Raw genomic sequence first — 17,152 nt, 5'->3', positions numbered from 1 at the left:
CTCACCCTCCCCGTCCCCGCTGGGATGGGGGAGAGAATCTGAAGAGCAAAAGTAAGAAAACTTGTGGGTTGACATAAGAACAGTTTCATAATTGAAATAAAAGATAATAATAATAATAAAAATAATAATCATAAAAAAATTGTAATGAAAAGGAAAACAACGAGAGAGAGAGAGAAACAAAACCCAGGGAAAAAAAACAAGTGATGCAACTGCTTGCCACCTGCTGACTGATGCCCACCCAGTCCCCAGGCAGAGGTTGCTTCCCCCCCCCCCTCCCCAATCCCCCCAGTTTATATACTGAGCATGACGTCAATATGGTCTGGAATAGCCCTTTGGCCAGTTGGGGTCAGCTGTCCTGGCTGTGCCCCCTCCCAGCTTCTTGTGCACCTCCTCGCTGGCAGAGTGGGAAGCTGAAAAGTCCTTGACTTAGTATAAGCGCTGCTTACAAACAACTAAGACATCAGTGTGTTATCACATTATTCTCATACTAAATCCAAACCACAGCACCATACCAGCTACTAGGAAGAAAATTAACTCTATCCCAGCCAAAACCAGGACACATTTTGGTGCATAATTTTCTTGTACACTGAGAAAGTGCCTGAAAGATTGGAGAGAATGTCATAAATGCTCTACAGTACAGTTTAGTGTGCCAACATAAACTTTATAGACAAAACAACTGCTTTTAATTTTGCCTTCAAATTTTTCAATTTTCTGTACAGACTTGCTGCTAACTTGTAGGCATGGTAAATGCTACCCTTTTTGAAAACTTGCTCTGGAGCCAGGTGTTTCAAGGAATATTTTCACCCCATTGTAAAACAAGTTTGAAAGGCTATCTTAGATTAAATGCCACATTGTTAGCAAGATGCAGGTGAATGCCACTTCTTGCAGATGTTTTGCAAAGCCCTGTTTCTCTTCTCTTATAAACTGGCATTTTATAGCTGTCTCACCATGATACAGCAATGAGTAACGCAAAGGCAATCTGAAGAGAAGTATTTTCAGTGCTAAAGATTTTAGGCTGTGATTATACCTGTAACATGTTCCATAAAACCCTTTTGCTTTTCCTGCACTTGCTATGTGTTGCTTTAGCAGAGAAGGCTGGATGTTGCAGTTATGAAATTATTTTTTGAAAAGTATTACTTCCACTCTGAACATAGGGTTGAGTTAAAAAGATAATGAGATAGTCCTGGCACAAAATAACTTTTGGATGACACATGCTTAATTTGTTCCTTGTTTCTCCTGTATGTTTGAAAGCCATCTATGTAAACCCCTTTCCCTGAAACGAGTTGAGTGAAAACTTGGCAATTAAAAAGTTGGACCAGTAAGATCCTCCCCAAACTCTTCCTGGGACAATACTACATGGCTGCCTGTTTCCAAACCCCTATTTTTATGTAGCATCAATAGTCTAAAAGTCTTAAGCATGCAGGAGACTTGCAGTACTATTCCCAGATCTTCATATTTCTCTGCTTTTCAAAAATATGCAAAATGTTTGCTTTTGCCCAGGTTCCTGTGGTCAACCTTTCTAGTAAAAATTCTGAATATTAAATTGAACCCGTGGTCTGTCCAGTTTAGGATCATGCACCTTGTGATAGTGCCCCAATTTTTCAGAGAAAAGTGAAGAAATCGTTAAATATTTCAGATCAGCTTGCTCACTTGGAAGTTCTTGAGCATGCTTGAGCAGTTGGAAGTTCTCTGTAATATTCCTCAGATGATGATTAGTCCTGAAGGTTTTGCTTCAGTTGCATCTTGAAATCATCTGTCTTGCATTCATCTGTCTAGATATTTTTTCACCATCTAGACAGAGTCTTAGGAGTAGCAATGAGTAAAGGATTTGGGGAATGATATGTCAGTGCATGCATTCATCTTTCGTTTTCAGTTGCCATACCGGAGTGGCCCTAAGGTCTTTCTGTCCTGGTATGCTGTCTCTAACACTGACTGGAATTACACTTTGAGAAAGAGCATAAGTAGTAATACCAGAGTGATGTTTTCCCATCCCTCAGATGATGGGTAACTAAGACTAGTCCTCAGAGGTATTGCCTACTGCAGCACTCTCATGCTGGGGGAAGGGGAGAGGCAGTAACCGGCATCTTCAATGTCCTCAGGCATGAGAGACAGAAGAGCACCAAGATTTTTTGCCAGAGCAAAAGAGATTATTAAGAATAGATGAGCACTTTCAGCTCCCATCAAAACACTGCAACATCGGTATTTTAAAATTGAGATGCGAAAGCTGTTAATAGTGCAGAACAAAGGAAAGGCAAAACTAAATGCAGTCTCTAATACTGCTGCAACCTTATCAGTTTGAACAAACAGCTAACCTTCAACCAGTCGACTGGATCAAATTCATGAGTAAACATGTTGACAGCACTGTTCTTAGAAATGAGTTGCTCTCAACCTACAAATGAGTTTGCAGCCAGAGGTTTCACAGAAGCCCAGCCCTTTTTTTTGTTTGGTTGTTGTTTTTCATTCTTTTCCCCAGCATGCTTCTTCCTGATCATGGTAGGGCTTGAAGTGTATGGAACATGGATGACTCACCTGCAGATCTCTGTGGTGATCTTCCACAGAGGAGAAGCTAATGCCCGCCTGGGAGAGACACGTCCATCTCGAGTTTCCTTCCACCAGAAGCACAACCTGAGCCATCTGTAAAGCATTATAGAAACATCCATACTCTTAATTATACTGGTATAAAAAACTTTCAGAATCTTAATAAATTGTGTCTCTTGGAAAATAAGTATATGAATCAGAGTATCACACTACAGCTGATTAAATGATACTGCTTTGTGTTTACACTGGAACTCTCTTCTGGAACGCAAATCTCTTAGCGTTCCTTAGTTCTTACAGTTGTATAGTGATAAATTTGGGTTAAATAGTATAGTAAGGTGGGATGTAGTGGAACTGCCTTAACGTGGTGCTGCTCCTTATTGGGAAAATAAAGCACATGAGCATTTTAGCTTTGCTGCAAAGGGAATGCTTGATGTAGCTCGAGCTCATGTTTTGGTAATTGAAACCTTGTGTAAGGCAGGTCTTTTGAGAAGTTTGGCCTTGGTCTGTTTCCATCAAAAGGAGAATAACTTGAAAAAAATTCTCACTTTTCATGCTCTGTAGTTCAGATAATAAAATAAGTAGTTGAACATTACTTTAATACAAGAAGGAAGAAAACACCATAAAAATAGCTGGAATAGAAGTAGTAACACGGGTGGGAGAGGATGAAGAGGAGGAAGAGCAAGTACCAGTTTCAATGTTGTAATTAGTTCTACTAATTCACCCTACCAGGGTTAGTGATGTTCTTAAAACATGGTGGGGGGGGGGAACTCTCAAGAGCTGCAGCTGCAGTGTGGAGGTAAACAAATGACCCAATGTTAAAAATTACATCTGTTGGTAGTCAAGGCTTCTAACAGACTGGACTTTAAACATAAATATTTTGGTTGTTGAAAACCTGTGAGAAAGAAAATAAATGAAAATTGGGGGTGGGTGTTTGCATTTTTGACCTAAAGTTAATTCACCTTGGGAAGTCTAAAGCCAGCAGGGACAGTTGGTCAGCTCAGGTTATCAGTATTATTATATCTTATCTCTCTACAGCTGTACCACATGTAATTTCCTTCCATTTTATCTTGTAAGTAACTGTGTGTATATAGGTACACAGACGGGCATTTCAAACAAAAACTGGATCACAAACTTTTCAAGGAAGGCACCTGGTCCTATCATCCATATTGCCTAGCGTGCTATTAGCAGCTAGATTTCCTTCACTGGGGTTTGTGAGTGTGCGTAAACTCCTATGCGTACACTCAAGACCTCAACAGGTACTACAATGAGTGACAAAAAAAAGTTACTGCTTCAGGTTCTTACTCTGTTCCAGAAATGGCACCAATTACAAGCTAGGACTTCTGCAGCTCTTATTTCCCCCTTAACTCTGGTTGTGCTTTCCCCAGATCCGACTCTTCCTTGCAAGTGTATGAGGATTACTTTGGGATTTTGAGATAGGCAGGCTTTTCTAAATGGGAATAAATGATGCGTTTTGGGTTTATTGTGAAAGCTCAGCTTCCGTGTCTACTGGTCGTATATTTAGAAGATGGCCTCCAACTTTGCTCCATATCCATGGGCAATGTTAAAACGTGCCAAAAGTACAAGCAGTTGAGAACTCTAGGTTGCTAAAATGGAAGATCAATTCAGTTCTCTTTGAAACTTGCTCTATGGACATGTTCAACTACCCTTGCAGGCAGTTCACATTGACTGTGTTCTTAAAAATAATCTCAACCCAACATGGATTTAAAATGTCCACAGGCACGTACTATTTTCTCGGTACTAAAGTTACTGGCAACAGAAATGGCCGAAACAGACATCGGAGGGAAGTTTTATGCAAAAGAAATGCCTTCTCTAACTGCTTAAAATTCTGAGCTCCCTTATGCGCTCCTGTCTGGGCCTTATTCAGTTTTTTAGGACAGTGCCGTTGGGTAGAGTAGCAAGTGCTGGTGCTCCCGGTAGTCTCCCTTTTTTGTTTTTTGTAGAAAAAAACCCTCCTGAGGGTGGAACCCCTACAGGCTGAAGGAGCCTTCAGGCTGCCTTCACATGACAAATCTTGCTAAACTGCCCTTTAAACTGATTTATTGCTTTACTGCTTCCTATAAAAGTGGCTCCTGCATGTGAGCAGCACTGACAGGTGAAGGGCAGAATCACAGGCAGCAAGCTGCTTCTCGCACACCTCTGTCTTGCCGAACCTCAGAGTAAGGGGAAGAGAGCAAGAGAAATGGGCCGCTACTCGGGCAGGAGCAGCAGGCTCATCCTCATGTGCGTGGTGAGCCTTGTGCTTTTTGCCGTTGAGATCTCGGTAGCCTACGTTGGCAATTCTCTTTCCTTAGCTTCAGATGCCTTTGCTGTTTTCTCTCACTTGATCTCCATGATCATCGGTTTGTTCGGTGTTAGGTTCAGTCGCATCAGATGGCACAAGGCTAACACTTTTGGCTTCAGCCGGGCAGATGTGCTGGGAGCCTTTGGCAACTCTGTTTTTGCCACCGCTCTGATGTTTAGCATTTTTGTTGAGGCAATCAAGAGGTTTATCAATCCTCAGAAGACTGAGAAAGCACTGCTCGTCCTCATTGTTGGGATTGCAGGTCTGTTCTTCAATGTGTTCAACTATGTTATCTTCATGGACTGCTGTTATTGTCGTGCACCCCAAGGAGACGTCGAAACAGGTAAATAACCTAACGCCGTTGCTCAACGTTCCCAGCCCTCTACGCTTCTGCTTAATGACTTTTCTAGAGACTGTTTACTGCTTCTCTGAGATGGGCGAGTAAAACGTTGTAGTTTTCTTCATCCTTTTGTTACCAAGGGTAATGGAGGTTATGTCTGAACCTATACACGTTTCCTCCATATTCTGCAAGGCAGCTATCACCACGTGTTTCTCAGTAAATAATGTTTAAGTAGTGTATGCGTTGACTTTCTAAAGAGCACAGTGGTCTACAAGAAAAATTTTCTCCCTAATCCACTGGCTGGCCAAACACGGGACAAGGTGTACTATCACCCTAAGGACATACTTATTAGGAAATACCTAATCCTGAAATACCAATCATCCACAATCAGTAACTCTCCATGCTTTAGTAATTCTGCTGTAATTTTTGTCTGGGACGCGGTTATCTTTTGAGACGTGTTCACAGTTTGTACGAGACAAAAGAATAGATAAGGGCAAAAGGAGAGTCTCAGCCTTCCTTGATTTGGGGGTAAAAGACAACTGTTTTGAGAATATTTGAATGCTGACTGAAAAACCCGTGAATACAGAGCTGACGTATTCTTTGCTGATGTTTGTTAACCTGTGCTTTAGAGAGGGGCAGGGGAGAAACAGTGATACAGTCTACATAAATCTTTTGCAGGAGGTTCTGTTGAGTGCACAGAGGTTTAGCCTTTCAGTTTATTTTTCTTAGCATAGGATTTTCAAATTTCTACATTTGGGAGAAGGGATGGGGGCTGGTTTTTCATTCCTGCAGAAAATATCTCACTTTATTTGATATAAGATACATGCATGTTCTCTCTGTCTCTGTACCTATATATATATATATACACACACACACACACATATGCAAACATATTTCTTAAAAATAGAAATATTTCAGTCGGGATAGGAAACAGATATTTGCAAAGCATTAACCAGACATCCTGGGGGGAAAGCTGAGAGAACCCGTCTAATAAAGCAGCTGCTGTTATGTACTGTTCTAGGTGAGGTGAGGCAAGTTTTATATTTGACTTTCAGGCTGGACAGGGCTTTGGAGCTAGAAATTAAAAGTTTGTTAGTTTACATTTCAGTGTTTAATATGTTTTCTGTAGGACTTAAAGTGGAAAATATTTCTGTTCATTATTAAAGGTAGCTCCAGGCAATATTGAAGCCTTAACTTTACTGGCATATAACACTAAAACCAGATGCACAACTTATTTTGCTGCCTGTTTGTTTAGATACCCAATTGTTTAAAATCTGAGCTGCTCTTAAAAAAAGTTGCGGTCATATGTAATTAGCAGGGGGATTTAATGGGCTTTTATGTTAGGAACTGTCAGCAATGCCTGACAAAGTCTTAGTCTCTGTTTGTGACGGCTTCTTGGTTTCATCCTAGCAGAAAATTGTGCCTCTGGGTGAAGTCAGGGAGGAGGAACACATCAGCACTTAAAACCAAAGGTGGAGAGTGTCAAGCAATTAGAGAATTAGCTTAAATTAATGGCAGCTGTGTGGGTAAATGCCATTTTCACTGAATTTCCAGGATCCTGCTTCTACCAACTCTCTGGAACAACATCAGCCATCCCCCTCCCTCTGATAGACTCATGTCTGAATGCCTGGCAACTCCACTTTGCTTTCAACTGAATTTCAGTTGCATAAGCCACTGAATTTTGTACCATCCCATAAGCACAGCAGTAGATTTGTTGGTGGTTTTGCCTCTCTATTTCTGGTACTGTGAATCTTCTCTGCTTGCGGTAATGCCTATGGGCAAGACAATGCCATTTTATACTGTAGAGGGAATGCTCCTTTCTTCTGGACTTGATTTTATAATCCCCACTTAGGTAAAATTTCGCATTTATTTCCTCTAATTCTCTCTATATTCAGCCTGAGTGGGATTTTTATTACATTTCTTTTAAAAGAAGCATCATTCCCCAAATAGCTGTACTCTGAAAAGTATACTTACATGCTTTATATATATTTCATGTATATATTAAAAAACATTTAAAAAGAGGGATTCCATGTCTCTCTCTTGTCATCCTGTGTATGAGGAAAAGATACTCTTTCCTGGAGAGGGAAGTCAAGGCAAATTTTCTAGTGCGTCAGCACCACTAGCAGAAATTCAAGTGGATGGATGTGGTCTCTGAATCCTGCTGGTGCAATCCAGCCGTCCACAGGCAATACCCTGGGTGACACCTGAGCGATCTCCTGACGCTGGTGACGGTTCGCTGGAGGGTAAAGGTTTGAAGAGCAGCCCTCTACCTCTGAGGCTTTCCTGGGAAGTGGGAGAGCTGCCTTCAAATCTCTGTTCCCCAAGTAAGGAATGGATTTAAACAGCCCTCTTCTCTCTTGTATGTGATTGTTTGCATCGCTTTGAAAAACACAAAACAAAAAATAGAGCGGTTCAGTCATGTAGTGCTGTATTGTGGGTGCTGAGGGCAGTGGGAACATCTAAATCCACTGAAGCAAATTCTTCCACGTGTATTAGTGCCATGATTAATCGCAGCAGTGAACAGTTCATCTCGTTCATCTGTTGTGTGGTCTACTGTCAGGGATGGAAAAATTAGCTGGTGGGTTTCCTGGGTGTTGCCGGCAGCAGGGGCAGAGCGAGCCATGCCTACAACGAGCCAGGTCTGAGATCCAGTGGCCACAGAGGGTGGTGTTCACAGGTGCCAGCCCAGCTCTATGTCCTTTTCCTTTGTTCTACTTCTGTACTCCTCATGTAGCTCATTGCAACCTCCACGCCTCAGGTTCTCATCTTAGTAGAAATATTCTTGTTGAGCAAGTATAAATGCGTTTTTCCGAGTTGCCATCCCTGCTTACCCAGGCAGATCCAATTTCCCTCCTCCACCCATCGGCTGGGTTTGTTTTGCCTCTCACCCCTTACTCTTCTGTCCCTCCCTCCCCCTTCTCTTTTTTTCTGGTTCTTTTACTCTGTGTCCGACTCCCTAAGTCATCATCTACTGCCTTTCCCCTTTGCCTCTCTCTCTAGCTTGTTGTTCAAATTCCTGTGGGTCCCTCTGCCAGCTGTAAGCGCCCATCTCTTCCCACCAGGTTAAATTAAGGTCTCTCTGCTCCCCTAGGTCCATCTTTGCACTTGATTCAGGCAGTCTAGTTCCCCATGCTATGTTAGCACTAAGAGGAGAGGTCAGCAAGAGTACGGGGAAGACGTGCCCCTGTTCTTTCTTTTGATGCGGGCCCAGAGCAGCTATTACAGGTATAAAATATTTCTACACTCTCTAAAGGACCTGCTGTGTAGAGGTACTTGGGCCAGCTGGGCTACCCGTAGCAGCGTGGAGGGCAGAACAGACTAGTTATTGCTTTGACTTAAAATCCAGGAAATACTTGTTAAAACACAGAAATATTAAAGCTTCCCTAAGAAACTTTTGCCAGAAGTTAACATTCACAAAATGCTTTTCTTGCTGTTGCTGTTGGAAATGAGAGAGCAGCTTTAGCCAGAGTTTTCTGACAATTTTGAGGTCTTGTTTCTTACACGGAAAGTTTTGGCACAAAAATGAAGAATATGGCAAAGTAATAAGCAGCTGAAAAAAAAAATCAGGCTCTTATAATAAATACCAGTCAACTTTAATACTGGCCATACCCTTTATAGTCACTCATAAAAATACAGAAGCCTGTTTTACTGCACACAGATATCAGCTTACTCTTGTTTGTGTAGTTGAGTGTAATTGTCTGTTCTACTCATTTATATACAGTTTTAAAGTGTCAGGGGCACCACAGTTTGAAAAGCACCACGCTAGTCTGATGATAGTACTTCTCTGTTTTTTGTCTTGAGAAAACGAATAAAGACTTAATGTGGATAAAACATTTGCCCTGTCCTCTTGTATTCTGTACGGGGAGGCGGGGAGGAAGCAGATGTCACCTAGCCCAACCCGTTTGATACTGAGCCACCCATAAAATGGCTGGGGCTGTGAGAAACAGCCCTAATCTTCTCATGAGAGACCTCACGATCTTCGCACAGTTCACAACTCATTAAATAAAACACGTTCTGTGTTAGCAGCCAAGTGGCTTGCTTTTATATTCTGGTCGGCGCAATTTAGCAGGCATGTGCGAGAGCTTTTTATGTGATGACACTGTTGGGTCTTGATTCTCTTATCTCACCGTGCACCAGCAGCCTGCCTCCCAGATAAAGAGGTGGCATGTAAGCTAGTAGTCACATAAGTGGAAAACATACCTTCTTTCTCCTCCTGGGCCTTATGCAGAGTGAGTTTGTTTATTCTGAGGCTTGCTGGGAGGCATATCTGTTTTTCCAGGCTTTTGTAAGTAGGAGAGAGTTGGGGGTATATGTGTGTGAATGAAGTGAGATTAGGAGAGCTACTAGCTTTAACTGGCTGGGTGACTTGGGAAGGCTTTGTTGCTATAATATTCTGAACTCAATTTTCATGTCTATTATTGCAAACCTACTGATCCCAGGGGCAGCGGGAGCGTTTATAGGCCAAAGTATGTGGATAAGCGGCTGCTTGACCTGTATCTTAATGCCATAGACCTTCCCAGTGGAGACCTGGTGAGCAGAAGTGTGCAGGTATTGAAAAGCAATTGTATTTTTAGCGGCGCTCTCGGATTCAACAGACCCAACAATCTATACTGCAGGCGACAAAAGTGCTCTGGGGCTTAGAGATCCAGAACAGAGGATTTCAGTTTCTAGGCTGTCAGTGTGAAGAATTTCATGATCGCTTAATTCACCTGCATTTAAGAAGGGAAAAATAAGTTCCCTGGTCTGAACAGGTTTCTCTCTTGAATGTACTGCTGAAAGGGTGCCAGACTATGCCAGTCTGATGGTTTTGGGACCTTTCTAAGGAATGGGAAGGAACCCTGGCTGTAACACCTGAAACAACAAAACTCTGGCTTACGGTGCTTTTCACACTTGAAAAGCCTGAAAGCTTTTCCTCAGGATCAGCATTACTACCTCTCTTTGAGTATATCTTTACCAGGTTGATACTATTTTTCCCCGAAAGCACCAACCCTTCAGTAAACACTGCATGCCTATTCATCCCCTGACCGCATTCACAGACGGATGGCTGCCGAACGCGCAGCACAGGAGTTTACCGACAGACAGGTGCTTCATTCACACAGTACGTGCTCATGGATTTATGCTGCCTGTCTAGGGCGCTGTGGCATCCAGCTCCTCAACGCTTGCCAACATAGTATGCGTAAATGAAGGGACGTATGCCTTATGCATTTATTTCCATAAATCCCAGAGGTGTTAGTGTGTTGGCATGCAGGTAACCAAAGCCCACTCTAACCAAATGTTTAGATTTTCTGGCTTTGATTTCTACAGTATTACCGGAGGTAGTCCTCTCAAACAGAAGAAAAAGGCCAAGGGAAACTCTCAAAGTAATTTTAAGTGTTTATCAGATACCTAAGACTGAACACATATCTTTTCTGAAGGTGTTCTTTAGAATAGCATGCGAAATAATCCTCACCAAATTCTTCCAAAGCTTTTCTGAGCAGCTACTCCAAAGGTAACCAGTTCTGTGTTAACTTATACTAGCTGAAGCTCTAATCCAGAGTCTTCGAGAAAGACAAGACAGATGAGAAGAGACTTTGAAAGTCTATTTCGAAATGTGCTTCACTAATTTTTCTTAAGATTTTTTTTAATGCTTTGTTCTCTTAAAAGAAACCTCAGAAGCTAATCTAAGGGAGAGACATTTTACTTTCCCCTGATTGTTTTCAAGGAGAAAATTTTGCATCAAAACAAGCAAAAGCAAAGATTTTGGGGCTACCTTTTGGCCAAAATGAAAAGTACCAAATTGATTTTGGCCAAAATCAAAAGAAGGAGAATTTTAAGTCTATAAGTAAAGCAAGCAAAGCATCCCTGAATGGTTTATGCAACAGCATAAAGGTAAGGTCAAAACTTCTGAACCTAGATTCCAACAGTACCAGTACCACTGAACTCTGGGTAACTGCATTCGCTCTCAACCTTGAACCAATTTCATAGTAAAGGCATAGACAGACTGTCTGAGTTCGATCACGGTATCTGTGGTGAGCTGTAAGGAAATAAAAGGACTGTGAGATAACTGAGTTCAAAGTCATTAACAGTTTCAATACAATGAGGGATTTTAAGGCTGACATGTTATATACGTTAACTGCAATTGTTTTATTTGGACGGCTGTTCTGCAGAGAGTTTGCTACAGGCACAGGTTTGGTATCAGCTTCAGTCTAGAAATGCTGCTGGGATAGAAAATGAAGTTTTTGCAGTAGGACTCAACGTAATTTACAACGATGAAAGTAGTGACTGGCTTTCTCCTCTTCATGTTCTTTGCAATATGCAGCACTGCCTCCCAGTAGGAAAAGGTTATATGGGTATGTGTATGTATATATATGTATATGTGTGTGTGTGTGTATATATATATGTGAAACTTAACAGAACTATGCTTTTTAAAAAGTGAATTATCAAGTAGTTGAAATATTCAGGGAAGCACTATCCAGGTAGTAGAGCAGATATTGGCTGGATATGTCTTAAAGTATGCAAAAGGTTTCTTTATGCTAGATACTAAGAGCAGGGAATAGTGGTTTGTAACTAACAAACTGAACAACCACCTTAAAATAGGAAAAAATCTAATAAAAAGAAGACATTCCAGGCTAGGAAAGAAATAATCCCACAGGTCCATCATTTCAGATTGACCTACCAGTGTATTGAAACCCTCTTTGGAAGGGCATGAAAAATCTGTTCTCCATGTCCAGCCATGGTATCTCCCTGGGACAGTTTCAGGACTGTCCTGAAAAGTCACAGCTGCGATGAAAAAAGCCAGGAACATCCACCTCTGTACTCTGCCAAGGACGCTGATAAAACTTTCAGCCAGACTGCTGAAGTCTTGCTGGAGGGCTAACTTTTAGGTTTCTGCTCCCTGGATTGAAGCAGACCTAATGAACTGATTTCCCAGCCCTCCCGCCCTTCAGCATATGCCAAGAGACCCCATCTTCTTCTTGCAGATATGGTTCTGAGCAGAATTAGAGGGAGATATAAATAAAATGAGCAAACAGCTAGGAACAAACCAACTGCAAACAGAGTGCTCTTGTACTAACCATCTTCCACAATGAAGTCGGTTGGTTGGTGTTTATTTAGTGATTCACTTTATGGTCAAATTTATCTGTGGCAGAAGCCAACCACATTGTTTCAATTTAGGTTTGCTATGAATTTGGCCCTGCTTTCCTAATTTAAAGAAACAAGCTTCACGAGAGCCTTCAGGGCTGTCACCCAGACTTGTTGGAATGAAGATGGTTTAGGCTCTGTACAAGAAGAGAAATGCAAGCTTAAAGGTCCATTCTCACCCACCCACTGGCTCTTACAGCTAGGGATGCTGCCTTTAAATGTAATATGCCTAGGCTCAGCCTGAGCGTTTTAGTGCAAATGTAATCTTTTTCACCTCTTAAAGAGGCATGACTCCTTTATCACGTACAGTGGTGTGTGGGCATTTGTTTCTTTCATTCTCTAGTTTCTTCCAGATCATGCCCAAAATCTCTTTTGTAAATCATTTTTATGATGGGTTAAAAAGTATAAAAAGTTAAAAAGGACTTTGATAAGCAGGATGAAGAGTGATCTCTCTTAATTATAGCATTCAGAATTAGTTCTTTATTTTCAAGATTTTTTTCACTATCCAAATTCTATAGCACCACAAGGCAACGAGTGATCTTATTCTCATTCTTCATTCAGCAGTGGAAGAAAATTACTGTTGTTACTGCTGTTACTGTTGCCTAATATTTCACAGTAATACAGAGGTATCCTATTTTCAAAGGCTGATAATGGCTCCTCTGCAAGGAACAACTAAGTAGATTTTAACCTGTGACCTTGAAAATGGATAACTTAAGGAGGGTGTGACAGAAGTCTGCAAAACCAAGAGTGGTGTAGGGAAGGTCAGTAGTCGTTGACTGTTTGTTCTGTCCTCTAATACAAGAACCAGGATATATCAAATGAAACTAACTGGATCCAGGTTCAAAACAAAGAGAAAGAGGTGAGTCTTCACACCATGAGTAGAAGATGCATGCAGCTTGTTGCCAAGCAATGGTGAAGTCTACATCAGTGAGCGAAAGGCTGGACAAGTACATGGAAGAGAAATCCATTGACAGCTACTAAATACAGAGAAACCTAGCTCAGAAACTCGCTTGAGCTGAAAATACTTGAAGGTTGGAAGAGTATTCTGGGAAAGTATCATATATACTTACCCTGCTCTTACTGCTACCTGAGCATCCCCTTATGGCCACAGGTGGGGATAGCCTGTTGGCTAGAGGGTCTGACTGCCAACGGCTAAGTGTTAAAAAACAGCGTGTAGAGAACCTTAAAAACTTGGCGCACAGAAATCTTGAAGCTTACAGGAGTGCCTTGCATCTTTGGGGTTGAGAAGGAAAGTCATCTCGTTCGTGAGAATTCCACCAGTTCATAAAAGTGTTACCAATTCCTGTTAGGGTGAGGAAACTGCAGTAACAGCTTTTCTAGCAGTAGTTGCCAACTAAAGTTGTTCTACAGTTGTTCTGTAGTTGCCAACTAAAGTTGGGAAGTATTTCAGAAAACTAAGGTGTTGGACGACCTTTTCTGAACCTCGTAAGAGTGACTTGTTCAACTCAGTATAGTTAAAAACAGAGAGACTGGGATATTTAGGTTGATTGTTTTGTTTAATAGTATGTAACTTACTCAGGCAATCTCAGTACTGGATGAATAGGTGGAACTGTAACATCATACCGTTGAATGTCTGCAGTCAGTGTAAAACACACAAGGATGCCAAGCACACTGCAAAACAATCAGAAACACAGTTCCTTTCTAAAAGGAGTTGAGATCAAACTTTCTGACACTGCAGGTGGATGGGTGCAAGCACAAATCATAGTGCCCACAAGAGGCGAAGAGCCTGAGTTAAAACCCTGGTAACGGGGTCGGTGCCTCCTATGTGCAGGATCAAGACTTTCTTTTGGCCTGCGTGGAAGAAGATCAAGGTGCAAAAGAGCTACGAGGATAACACACACTTTATTCTGAAGATTGAGCTAAATTAATTATTCTTGTTGTTGAAAGCGATGACTTACTGAACAAGAATGATTAGCGTAGCTTCGTTCAGGTGACAGTTTTAGGAGTCATTTGTCTTGAAGTGATAGTGGTACGTGGATGCAGAGGGCCAGGGAGGCTTGTATGTGTAGTGTGGTGAGCAAAAGCTTGGATTTCCAAGAGGCTTTCTAAGCAGCCATAGCATGAAGGGAAAGGCCCCTTGCATAGATAAATAACTGGTCAGATGATGAGAAACAGAAAGCAGGAGAGAATGATCAGTTCCATAAAAATATTTGCTAAATGCTCAGAAGACAGAAAGTGAATCAAATGTGAGGCAGTACTGGGAAAGGAGTAAAGGAGATAGTGGGGGCCTTTGCTGTGCCTCTGTATGAATCTGTGGCTGACCTGTGTTTTGAAGACTGTGCAGGTTTGGTTGCCTCATCTCCAGAAGATGTAGTTGGGAACTGGAAGTCGTTCGGAGATGGACCTCTGGTCTAACCCAGCACAGACTTTGCTCCCAGACATGCAAAGCCCCATGTCAGCGTGTGGCTTTGAGACTGATGCTGTATCATGAGAAGCAGATCGAGATGCGTGAGCTTGACATGCAGAAGAAGGAAGAATCAGTGGATCAGCAGACACAGCTTTGGAGCTGAGGCTCTGACACGTACTGCTTCTGACTTCTTCAGTGAGTCATCTGTAATTGTGCTCCATGTAAGAGGACTTAGTCACAGCCTTTTTTGCTGAAAGTAATATTTTTAGCACTATTTCTTCAAAATAACTGTGATATTTTTATGGTTTTGAAGTGAGTCCAGGGCTATGACACGTTACTTTTTTTCAAAGAGAATTAATGTATATTTTGCACAGGAGGATTAATGATGTTCCAACTACTGTATTATACATCTTCCTAAAATAAGAACCATTGGAAATTCTTTTCAGTTCTATTCAGGTGCAATGAGCTGGGCTTCAGTGAATTTTTTTGATTGCAAGTGAAGTGCCAGAGGCAGAATTTTCCATCATTAATTATAGTAAGGAAGATACAGTCTGTCATTTTAAAGTTTTTATCTAATAGACTAGTTAAACTTCCTATAACTCTTATATGTTTTTCTTCTTTTTGTTCTACCTATGTCACACTGCTTTTTATTTGGCACTACTGTTTAAAATCTCTCATCATATGTTGGCAGACGTAACGTTAAAGCTGAAATGTGTGTTGACGTAATTATGCTATCTGCTCCCACTGTTGTGTTTGTCTTTAAGGTAAGGTTCTTCTCACACATTTATTTTTATGCATTTGTTAATTTGAATATTGCAGGTTACTTTCATTGCTTGGGCATTGAATGGGTGAAGGACATGCACAAGAATCTCCAGTTAATTGGGAGTTGTGCATTTTAGTCCTTGCAGATACACGGGAGGTTATCCCCTGAATGGCTACTTAAGCCTGCTCCAGAGGTTAAGGTACATCTTGGGTTACATGCAAGAAAGGCTTTGGCTGTGTACAGGTAATTTCGATGGAATCGAGAGGCCTCATTTAAAAGATGTGTTCAAGCACGGGGTCAAACTCAATTAACAGCAGTAACAATGCAATTGCTTCAGAGTTAGACTAAAGAGGACATTCCTGGGGCCCTTAATGAATTTCTGGTTGTAGAGACCACCACCTTTGGTAGGAGGGACATGAGAGTGTTCCCCGGCCATGCTGGTTTATTATCCGATAGTGATGTATGCTTTATCAAGCGTGATGAAATTTTTGACGCGGCCCTTCAGCGTGGATTGTAGTGGCTGAGGCAGTACCTCCAGTGCTGGCGTGCCTCTCGCCGAACTGAAATACTCCAGACTCTCGCAGGATATAATTTTAAGGCCATTATTTTCTTTAGGTCTTATGTCTTTTATTTAAGTTTATTATTCTTGGGCCCGGTCTGATTTTCTTTTTTACCTACTTCTGAAGTCAAACGCGAAAAAGAATTGTAAGATGATCCCAAGTTCAGTCGGGGGTCGCTGAAAAGCTAGTGACAATAACAGTTGTGTTTGAGAATGGCTTAATTTTCCGGCACCTCCTTTGCTTATCCAGTGGCTCCCATCATCTCGAAATGCTGTATTTGTAGGCCGGCTCTGTCACTTTTCTGTTTGCGTGCAGGGGTGCCACTTTCCCAAGTCACAACAAAAAACTCCCCCTACAAATACAAGAGAGATTTACTCATTTATTATGCTTCTTATAGCTTATTCTGTAGGGTAAAAAACCGCATGAAACTATTTTTCTCAGAGGCTGATGATAGATTGACGCACGCTGAGGTACTGCTTTGACATGCCTTTTTAAAGGCTAGCGGCAGGAAATTACCTGCTTCAGTAGATGGCACTCTATCCTTTGATTTGGCGCTTAAGCCATCAATAAAGGACCAAAGGAGTATCATTATTGGCTCCGGCGCTGAAACTTCACCGTATTTGGCTGGCGTGGCGGTACCCGCCGTCCCGGCGAGCACACCGGGCAGCCTTTTGGTTTTCCCTGGATGGCTCTGCCTACCCAAGCGGGCCCTTTTCCAGGCGGCGTGCCAGGTCCGCGCCTCCCCACGGCCGTTTTATTTCGGATTTATTTCGGATTTTATTTACTGCGTGTAACCCACCGCCGTTTCTAACGACCCGTGAGCCGCGGGGGCCGCGCAGCGGCGGGGCGGGCAGCGGGGGTTCCCCGCAGCCCTGCAGCCGGGGACGCGGGCAGGGGGCGCGGTGGCGGTGCCGGTGGCGGTGGCGGTGCCGGTGGCGGAGGCGGTGGCGGTGCCGGTACCGGTGGGGCGGAGCGGAGCGGGGCGGACGCGGTGGCAGTGGCAGTGGCGGTACCGGTACCGGTGGGGCGGAGCGGAGCGGGGCGGAGGCGGTGGCGGTGGCGGTGCCGGCACCGGCGGGGCGGAGCGGGCGGCCGGCGCCTTCCCCGCGGGGCAGGGCGGCGGGCGGGGCCTGGCGCGGCGGGCGGCGGAGCGAGGGGCCGG

Source organism: Ciconia boyciana, chromosome 3 (assembly GCF_034638445.1).
Source record: "Ciconia boyciana chromosome 3, ASM3463844v1, whole genome shotgun sequence".
NCBI lineage: Eukaryota > Metazoa > Chordata > Aves > Ciconiiformes > Ciconiidae > Ciconia > Ciconia boyciana.
This window is presented reverse-complemented; position numbering follows the sequence as displayed.